Below are 9,755 nucleotides of genomic sequence, written 5' to 3'. Positions count from 1 at the left end.
CTTGAAGCCTAATTTTTATATAATATTCATACTGGTTCAAATGATTTGATCCTTTTTTCCATCTTTGCTGAGCAACACTTTTGTGTAAAAGGAATTAAAAGCCTCTCTCATATAGATGCCTGTCCCAAATGTGAGCCTGGTGACTTCAGTGATTCAAGCAAATAATAGCCTAAGCTACTAATTTAAGTTTTACAGTAATTCTTGTTTCCACCACAACAGAAGTTTCTCATTGACTTTGCATTGGCATTGTTTCCTGTTTCCATAACACAGTTTAAATACATTTTTTGCCACCCACCACATAATGTGTTGTTAAGAGTTTAGAGTATCCAGTGGAGTAGATGTAGAGTATCCATTTCACATATTTCAATGAGACCAGGCTGGATCGACAGTTAGTAGCAGTAAAGCACAAAGAAATGTAGCAATGTGCCACAAAAGGCAGCGAAAAAGAGTGGATACAAACATGGATACAAACAGTAAACAATTTTAAATATATAAAAAATGGTTTTGCAAATGTTTTATGAGGAAGAAAATGCATTCAACCTGTTTGTTGGACCTCAAGGATTCCTTCTACTCCACTACATGGAAACACTGCATTGTTTTTTAGAAATAAAACTCCACAGTTCTGTGTTACGGAAGTGCACTGAAATGAATTCACTGAATGTGAATTATGCAAGAAATCAGAAACCTGTGTAAACAACTGTCATGTTTATATGTTTTTGAAGGCAGATGTCTTGTGTAATTTATAACAGTGGTTCCCAGGCGGTCCAGCCACGGGGTCCAGATTTCTCCTTAGTTATTAATTCAAGGTCCACACAGTTTAATACATTCATCGTCATACTGGTGTTTGGCCATGTCATCGATATAGTTTGCTGTCTCTGTCAAGTGGTTGTTCAATAGTCACTCACTCCGCAGCATGAAACAGCACTTCAAAATAAAAGCTCTGTGCTGAAAATTTACTGTATTTGAAAATAAAGTGTGTTTTGTACAGAGGTGACACATTGGCCAGTCACTTGCAGTCCATTCAGAATGGACCTGTGACTCACTTTTTAAGTCACATGTATGTGTCACACGCACTGAACTGTTCAGAATCATAAATGTACAATAACTTTTCTTAATACCTTTAAATCAAATTTAATTATTGATGCATTACTGTTGAGGCATTCAAGTCCCGACAATGTTCACAATGTTTACCTATAAATACCTACTAGAAGTCAAAGCTTTAAAAAACAAGCATGTTGATAGGACCGTATTTACCAAGTTTCTGAAAACATTTGACATTTTAAGATAGCTGGTGATGATTTAACTTGCCAGATGAGTGGAAACCTCCCCAAAACAACAAGAACTTCAAACAGTCTTTGAATTCCATGAGAAAAAACACTACAACAAAGGTTTGGCTTCAGCACAGTCAGTTCCTGCAGTTATCTTCTGGTGTGTGTTAGCATTAAATTCCTCCCATATTATGTTGGACATCATCCAGTGCAAACAAGCTAGTGTATATAAAAATCCTGGACTTTGCACGATCAACAGGTCTGTATGTTTGATTTCCACTTTCCCTGTACTGACCTGCAGAACCAGAGCTATTTAAAGGGATAGTTTAGATTTTCTGCAGTGGGCCTGTGTGGGGTACTTATAAATACTCAGGGTATTACAAACAGGAGTTTAGAGAAGCGACAGGAGTGCCAAAGCAGAGCTAAGCAATGTACTGTTGTGGATGGGTGCAGCAGCAGAATTTATTTTAGCCACCTTAAAAAGTCCCAACTAAAACAAGTCTCACCTAAAAAAATCAAAAACAGCTAAAGTGTGCACTATATTGAAAATATTTTCCTCAATTTACCTTTCCATCAGACATCCCTCTCTGACAGGGAAGCCATTCGTTGCTTCCGTTCCCCAACCATGCACTCATCAAAACCATCAGACTCCACTGAAAAAAAAAAAACAGTAATTTTGGCTTGTTGAACACAGAAGCTGCTGGTCTACCACTACCTCCATCAGTTAGTTTATTTGTGTTCGTGTTTGACTTTGATCAATTTGATCTAACCCTTTAAAACACCAAATTTACACAACAGCACAAACATAACCATTTAATTACTCAGTATAGCCTGGCTTTGAAGAGAGTGTTAACAGCTGGGCCAGATTATCCAGTGGGCATTCTGTGCACGTGTCCAGGGGCCCACGCCACTTGAAGGCCCATGCAAGCAGCACCAATAAAAAAACAAAACAGGAGTTCTTTTCAAAAAGGTCATAACACAATACATAACCAATAAGAACCACATTCATATTTTTTTAACCTAAACAGTATGATATGATTGGTCAGATACATCAGTGGCAGTCTGTGTTGCATTTGACCCTGCTACACCGTCCAGATAAATCGTCTCTCCCAAACCGTGTCAGCCAGGTAATGTTAGCCAGCCAGGCCACAGCTGCAGTAGTTTGGAAAATGAATGAAACAAGCAGCAAAAGTGTGTGAAGGAGAAAATGAGATAAAGAAGAGAGGGAGCCGTCACTATTAAGAAGTGTGCCATCAGTTGACACATTTTTCATTAAAGAGTAACTAAACCCCCAAACGACTTTTTATTAGTTGAAAAGCAATGTATTTGGGTATTTAGTAGTGTTGTTGGTTGATTCAGGTCCAAATCTTGACATCTGAGTGTGAATTCGACATATTATGTTAATAAAAAATATATCCATAGTGCTTGCCTCCTACAGGTTGAAACCCGGCTATTGCAATTGAATTTTGCTATTCGCTGTTCTGGTGCCAAGTGACGTATATGAATCACAATGAAAAGTTGTTAATAAGATGAGGTGCCTACAGTTAGCACTTACAGCAGCCAGCACAACCAGAGGCTAACTGTGGCAGCAGCTCATAGTGACTGGATTTACAAGACATCTGACCTGGTTCTGTGGCTGTGGAAAGAGGAGAGGAGGAGATCATCAGACAGATACAGAGTCAGCCACTGGAGAGCAGATGAGGAGAACAAGAGAGAGGTCGACATATATTATCCATTGTCAGATACTTGAAGCAATTTAGGCAAGTTTGGTTAGTCTACTTTCAATGGTTACCTTCAGTGGTGGAATGTGCTTTACTGAAATATTGACATTTTGTGCTTCGTCGTACTCCACTACATCTCAGGCAAATATTGTTCTTTTAACTCCACTACATTTGATTGATAACTTTAGTTACTTTACAGATTTAAATTATAAATAAATTAAAAATCAACTAATAAATTATGATCTATATAATTGTAGGTTCTACCCAGCAGTAGGCTGTATGAAGTGTTAAACCTAAAAGTCCCCCAATTGGGGACTTTGAGAGCAACTTTGCAAGCACAGTGTGAAATAATACACTGATCACGAACAATATAGTGATAGTGTACATCAAATTAAACAGCAGAACCTGGGCTACAAGGCTGTAAAAACCCTTTTTACATGCCCCAAACACAGCTCAAACAACAACTAAATAAACAACAACAACTAATTCCAACAACTCCATACAGCACAGATATCCCGACCCACTTGGTATATTTTGGGCTCTAACTCAACCACACATTATGCAAAACACATGCCGTTCATCTCAAATGAAAGCTGAGACTCCGCTGTTTCCACACATATGCCAAATCACTCTAATCCAAACCATCAGAGAGCTAGAGGCCAAAGAACAACAGAAATCTTTTCGCCAAAATATGTTGTATGTAATATCTCTCTTACCTTGTTGTTTTTGCCATGAAAAGCACATTCTGTCGTTGAATCACGCTTCATTTCCATTTTACCGGATGTGGTCCGTCATTCAAATGAATCCGGGTGGAAAAAAGGTTCCGGGGAAAGCATAACATTAGGTGCGTTTGAGATGAGCCAGGCCTGCACAGATTCAATCACCGGAGATTGGCGCACAATGCATGCCGGTTAGTTTTGTGTCCGACTTCATCCCGACTTGCTCTGACGTACTACAAAAGTGGACGGCGATAAAACCGCGAGAGCGAGGTGGCCACAGTTTTTAGAGCCAGGCGCTGCAGTTGCTCTCCACCGACTGCACCGCCTGGCTCTCACCTGTTCTAACAGCTGATTGGTTTAGATGTCGACTTAACAATATGATGTTTTAGATAAACTACTCATTTTTGTTGAATTGTAGAGATTAAGATTGTATTTGTCTGATCTGAAGGTTTATTCTGTGAACAGAAAACATGTTGTGTGACTGATGGTGAAGTTTAGTTGTCAGAGACTAAATAGGCCTACATTCATCATAAACTATACAGAGTATACTGTATATTAATATTGGACTGTTTTAATTATTGAAGTCCTATTTAGCAACACAGAGACTGGTGGTCAGTAGGATGTGAGGATTCTTAAAATAACATAATACAACATGTACAGATGTGAAGCCCTGACTGTATCTGACTGAGCCTTAATGGAAGCTGTTGTCTTGTATTTCTTTTCCTCTGAAAATATGAACCTTATAGTCAAACACAATTTATTCAGCCTGTGTAGTTGAGGGGACAGATCAAACTGATATGATGCTGATTTACAGAATTCATGTCAAATGGAGGATAAACCATGAACATAAACTACAGATCACCTGAATAAACTAATCTATCATAATTAAAACAACTGAAGACTGAAAACAAACTGATATATGGGTCTGATCACTTTTTTAATGAACTGACATCATTCCAGACAGGATGTTAGTGTGTCTGGGACTTCCTGTACGGACGGAAGACTGCTGGAAACTGTTGGGAAACTGTCCGCAGCTTTTTGTCACCGCCCCCCGCTGCAGCTGCCTGCTCTCGTCTACTTTACAGGAGAGGCGCAGTTCATCTCGAATGAGCCTTATGACCACTCACAGCAGCTGACATCACCCCAAAACTCGTTCTGCTGACTCTGATTGGCTTACAGTGCTGTCAATCTCGTTTTGGTGGGTATACCGTCATTCTATTGGCTCTAACAAATCAAACGAGGTGTCAATCACTCGAATCGGCCAAGCCGTCACAGAGATACGGGCCTCCAAAACTCAGAATAGAAACTCAGGTTCAAATATAGTAGGTGTATATTGGTCAGTTTGGAGTGGGAAATAGTGGAAAAAAACGAAACGGACAGTTGTATGTGTATATCCTAAACATCAGTAGGGATTTACAGAAACAAAAAATGAAAGATATAGGATTGTACATGACAAAAATCACATGCAAACATGGTGCAATTTTGGAGAGCTCACCTGAATTTTCTGTACTAAAACCTCTCTAATATTGTTCTGCTTCACTTTATCAGAATCAACCTTTGCAGAGTTAATGTTCACATATTGTACTATGATTTGATAGAGGTTTAGAGCTGCAGCTGCATCATTCCAAAGGGATACTCATCCTGAAAATGCTTTTTTTTTAAGGCGAACCTCAAAATATTTCATTTGTGCTGTGTGCCATCTTCATTTACTCTTCACATATAACATATATAAAATATTAAAAGGTTAAAAATTAGCTCCACCTTTAGCAGCTGCAGCATTAAAGTAATGACCACATTAATGAATGAATGAATATAATCCAATAATATGTGTGATTGAAGGGATAATTGAAATGACCCAGTCTTGCATTGTACCTCTTTAATACTGTTCTTTGTTAAAGAAGAGTACAGTACAAGAATACAGGATTTTAACATGCATTCTAGTATTTTTACACCAGTATTTCTATTTTACTTAAGTAAAAGAAATACTTCCTCCACCACTGGTTACTTTTAATTTTCCATATGAATTAGAACTGTTTTGTCCTGTATGCCATATATATATATCTATATATATATATATATATATATAGATATATGTGCATATAAATATAGATATAGATATATATATAAGACATTAAAGAAAGAAAGAAAACCTGACCACCACACCAGGGGCCCATCAGACTTTTGTGCCCAGGGGCCTGTAACATGATGATTCGGGCCCATGGACTGTATATACAGATGAATGACATGACAGCTCCCCAAAAGGGAAGCTGATACATCTTCATTGCCTCCTGGTGCCTGGCTGCAGAAAAGGTCATAAAGCCTGCCCCTTCCATGTTAGTGAATGGGACATGGGCCAAACAAAAAACTCAAAGTACATGTCAAATACTTCTTTCCCCAAAGATTCTTAATCCAGCTGCTGTATGTTCAAGTGTTTTTTGATAAGTTTTGTTTCAATTTGTTATTTAATGTTATAAAACAGGGATTTTTTTTTTCTGGGATATTTTTGTTTCACTTCTGTACAGTTGGGGTAAGTGGAGACACGTCATTTATCTTTATGGTCAATCTATGTTTTGGACTGGGTAAAAGGTTCCAGTTCCCAATCGAAAATCGCTGTCTAATAGTACGGTAAAGCAGTGAAAATATTCTAAATATAGTGCACACTTTCACAATTGAGAGTGACTTTTTTAGGTGGTACTATTTTTTAGGTGGTTAAAATATGTTTTGTTGCTGGCCTCTCCAGCCTGCTTCATTCAGACTAGTGGTGTGCCAACTGACATCCACTGTATGTAATAAACTTACTGTTGATTAGTACTTCATACATCTCCACTTCAAAAGATCCAAACAATCCCTTTAAGGCAACTTGAGACAAAGGAGATGCATCTCATGCAATACATCAGTGCTACAGAGCCCCCAGTGTCACAGTTTTCATTTTCTTGCAATATTTTTTACATTATGTGTTGGTCCAGTCAATTCAACATACATTGCCAATTCAGGGAAACGGTCTGCAGATACTACTCAAGGGAAGCAGGTTTTGACACTGTACATGATGCATTTACCCCTCTCAAAAACGGGAACTCCAATGGCATACAGCTGCTGGCTGCAGCTGCTCTTGTTGTACCATGTGAAGCTGTGGCTACAGCTGTGGATATGGTTATTGCACAGGCCACGTCTGCATTTGTGGTTGAATCCGTGATGCTATGGATATGGTTACAGTAGCTGTACTGTTATAATGCTATACTGCTCCAACAACGAATTGTAAAGCCACACAGTTTTGAAGACATGACAGTGTTACCAGTACACCCCAGGAATTTAGCAATCCAGAAGCTTCATTACAACACTAGACAAGCAGCCCAAAGACCAGAGGAAAATATTGCCATTTTAAGTTTCTGCAAGACAGGAATATGTTACATTTGCACGCTTCATACGTATGTGTCATGTCAACATTTCTAAAGTTGGACTGTATATAAGCTGACTTTGTCATCTGTAGGGGGAAGGGATGGTGGATGGCACAACACCTCCACACATTCTAACACCAGCCTCATCACATATCGACATTTGGTCATTAACCTTCCACACCCACATATGACATGCAAGATACAAGCACTGTGAGTTTTCAAAATACACTTCTGCTTACACAGGAAATGTACAGTTTGCACACAGTCTCTTTCAAAATAAATGCACTACGTTGATATAGCACTGTGAATTGATGTTTTTTTTTCTTTCAACAACAATGCACATGGTTATGTTTAGCCAACACACACACGGTTGGGTTTAGGCAACAAAAGCACGCGGTTAAGTTTAGAAAAAACAGAACAGGGCTTGGCTTAACATTCAAATGGTAAGTGAACATCGGCCTCCTGGGTGAAAGTTGGTAGTAGTTTGACCCGTTCCCCACCCCTCCCACCAGCCCTGCTTGGACTTTTTGCCCCCCTGCCAGGTGCCATCAAACAATAACAGTGACCTGCCACATATCATGAAGATGTGAAAGGACTTTTTTTTCTCCTTTGGCATCTGATGCTGAAAGTCACTGCTCAAGCTCCACTATTAGATGACTTTGGAATGAGCCCATGTTGGACACCCAGATGCCTGCCAAGCTGCAGACCACTGTTCAAGACCAACAACAAACAAAACAGGTGGTGCTTTGATTAGTCATTGCTGTCTTTCTAGGGGCACCAAATGTGGGCATTTTGTAACAACCCGAGTTTCTGTTTCTATAGGCTTTTAAGGCACAAAAAGCAGTTGTATTTCCAAAGCCGCTTCTGCTTTTTCTGATCTTTTTCTAGCCAAGCAGTGTTTGTGTCTAAATCTAACCACAAGTTAACCAGCATTGCTACATGCTAACACACAAAATGTAACATAACCCTGGTTTGCAGGAACGTACAATGCCAACCTTTTTTTTCTGATAATTGGGATGAGCTCAACATTGTCACTTTGTTGCACACACACTCACTTGTGCGGTGCTCACAACCAGTGGCTGTCTACTACTGAATTTAAAGTACTATATCATAATACAGCTCAGCCTTTCTCTATTGATCATGGTCTTTTGAGGACTATGTAGTGGGCATGTGTATAGGAAACCTTTGGCCAACTGGTTTTAAATTCCCAGTTGGTGTACACACTGCACGGACCCAAACACAGAGAACACACAAGACAGTGATAGCAGCTTAAGTACCTCTAGCTAACAAATCACGCTTTGAGTTTTTATAAATCTTTATTGTTTTGTTCAACTTAACTTAACGTTAACTTAACTTTTATTCAACTTAATCAACCTTTAGATTTGTAATGATCAGTAAAATGGAGATGGTACAGATGAAGATCTGATATACTTGTAGTCCTAAACCCCTTTCACAACTGGTTTAAACTAGATCTTTGATACAAATGTGGGGCCAAACATTTGAAATGAGTGAAAGAATTTAACTCAACCCCAAAATTTTATCAACATTTTGTTCTCTTGACCAGACATTATGTGAAGTATTTTCCCTATTGTGAGATTAGGCTCTTTTAGTATAAGCATTCACTTTGATATGGACCTGCTCATTATCTCCTCCTGGTTTATCATTGGAATTTTGGCCCTCCTCTTCAGTAATCATTGGAAAGCAGGAAAAAGGCCTCTTTCAGTGCAGTGCTGTGATGAAGCAACAGGAAATGGTCACTCCCCCCCCCCCCCCCCTCCAGAAACCAGCCACACAAAGGGCCACACAACATTTTTCTGTACGCAGTAAAACACCATCCCATTGTACGTGTTTTATACTGAGTGCCTGAAAAGTTTTTGGTTTTGTCATAAATCTGACTGTTTCCAAGATATTGCACTACACGGCAGGTGGAAACTGGTGGTAATATTGTGGTCATCAACCTATTTGAACTATTGCATCGCACTTAAATCACACTTAAAAGTGAAGTAAGTCTGTGGAAAGAAACAGAGATATCAATTTTATAGTCAAAGCTTCTTTGTGTGTTTTCTAACAGGGATTATGGAGCCAAGGGTTTTATGGGAATCCCCCATTTAAAAATGTTGGAGGCTTTACGCTGGATAAGTTTCCTTTCACACATCCAGATGGGCACTGCTGGCCAGCAATGCATTTTTTTCTTATGTGAAAGCTGTTTGGACCAAATGACAAAGGCTTATTGTAAAGACAGCTTTAGTACTGCAGCACACATGGGTCTTTTACAGAGTGTCACATGTTCCCTATAATAAAGGAACAACTAAAAATGTCACTCTTTTTCTCTTTCTGGTGTGAAAGTTTTTTTTGTTCGTGTTGACTATTCTGAGTGTGAAAGAGGAAAACAAAGACCAACAGAGGAAGTGGAAATCCTCTTCAGTGTAACTGGTCTGAGGCATCAGTCAAATGACAGCATCAATCATTCCATAAAATGACCAATTACAGCATATGTTTATGTTCAAATGACGAAGCCCTCTAGCGGCAGCAAGAAATATGAATCTGCATCTGTCTAAAGCGAAAACATAGGACACTGAGATGGCAGAACACTGTCTGATTCCTATTTCCTAAAGTTAGTGTTGGTTTCTTTAAACCTTGACTACAATTTTT

This window comes from Epinephelus lanceolatus, chromosome 14 (genome assembly GCF_041903045.1).
Source record: "Epinephelus lanceolatus isolate andai-2023 chromosome 14, ASM4190304v1, whole genome shotgun sequence".
NCBI classification, from domain to species: domain Eukaryota; kingdom Metazoa; phylum Chordata; class Actinopteri; order Perciformes; family Serranidae; genus Epinephelus; species Epinephelus lanceolatus.
The sequence above is the reverse complement of the archived record's forward strand: the minus strand, read 5'-3'. Positions refer to the sequence as shown.